Below are 1,756 nucleotides of genomic sequence, written 5' to 3'. Positions count from 1 at the left end.
TAAAGGTACATTACACACACCTGCTTAAAGTATAACACACAAACCATAATCTACATTTATTTTTCCTGCTTAAGTACATCACACAAACTATAAGGAAGAAAATGCGGATTCAAAAATCCAATCATCGAAAATCATCATAATATTCGCAAAATATCATGATGATATAGATATATTTTTGAAATTATTTTATGTATGATTTTTTAGTTGTCCCATACAAAAACACATTTCAAATTACTCAAATTCACATTTTGGAAGAATATTCCATATACCAATACATCTGTATTTTTATTTGTCTTTTATTTCGAATCTTTCATTTCGAAGAGTCGGTATTATTTACTATTTTGATCTTAAAATTTAAAACACAAGATCAATAGAAATCATTTTAGCTACCACTAAATGAAAAATAAAAATGATTAGTGTAATATAAAAAATCCAATTAATAAAAATCATTTTGGCAAAAAAAAAAAGGAAAATAATTAGTGTAATAGAAAAAATGTATATATATGGTATGAATTAATTGGTTATTAATATCTTACTAATACTTTAAAATTTCCCGTTCTCATAATAGGAAGATTTTAAATAGGGGAGGAACTAGGGGGGTGGGGAGGGTCAGCCGACCCTCCGACCCCGCCGGAAACCCCCTAGGAGGGGGTTTTAACCCTGGCTCCACTAGGGAGCCGCCATGGCTGGAGCCCCTTCAGCCATGGCGACCGAAGAAGAAGAACTGTTGTTCTTCTATTTCGCGTCCTCTTTCCTGAAGATGGAGAGGGCATTTTTGCCCTTTCAATCTTCTAATTTTTTTAATCTAGAATTCCAAAAACGACGTCGTTTTTGGAACCACTTTAGCAACCGGGGAGAAGCTGTCATGATAATCAACCCCCCATTGTTGGTTATACCCTCTAGCCACTAACCGGGCTTTGTACTTGTCAACACTACCATCAGCCAAGTATTTTACTTTAAACAGCCACTTAGAAGTAATGGCCTTTTTCCCTACTGGTAAACTAGTGAGAATCCAAGTACCATTACCTTCCAAAGCTGCAATTTCCACATTCATTGCCTGAACCCAATGAGGATCGCCGCAAGCTGCTTTGTATGTGGAAGGTTCAACAACTTTCTCCATATTGCTAAGCATAATGTTGAGGAGTGTACATCATCTCCAGAATGTCTTATATACAGATGATAACAACTCAAAAGCAAAGAAGGAAAATAGCTCAGCTTCTAGATACTACTAAGTAAAACGGTGCCGTATTATTTAATATCAACACATGACAATTGATGATCATCACGTGACAAATTCTCTACATATCCCTATAGTATACGCTCCAAAGTATCCTTATAGTATTTGGTATGCGATCCGTGTATCATCACAAAGGAGGTTCATGAGGTATGAACTCAGAGTTAAGGGTAATCAATAAAATCCCTTATAAATGAAAGCTATTTCTCATCGTTACTATTTCACAACGTTTTTCAATTTGGTGAATTTCTTCCTATCTTTTTTCTCGCATCTTTGTTTTTCTTTATCGCTTGCAGTCAAATTTATTTTCTTTGAAATTACATTTGTACCTTTTTCATTATGTTTATCTTTTGTGTTTTTCTCTTTTAGTTCTATAACACATAAATATGTGTTACGGATCAATATTAACGTGAATCTTAAACCAATAAAAAATACAAACTTTTATAGCTAAACTATATGATGAGTAATTCTAAAAATAGAAATTCAAACTTTCAAATAGGGCTATTTGTTTTCTTTATAAAT

This window comes from Euphorbia lathyris, chromosome 4 (genome assembly GCF_963576675.1).
Source record: "Euphorbia lathyris chromosome 4, ddEupLath1.1, whole genome shotgun sequence".
Classification (NCBI taxonomy): Eukaryota; Viridiplantae; Streptophyta; class Magnoliopsida; order Malpighiales; family Euphorbiaceae; genus Euphorbia; species Euphorbia lathyris.
This window is presented reverse-complemented; position numbering follows the sequence as displayed.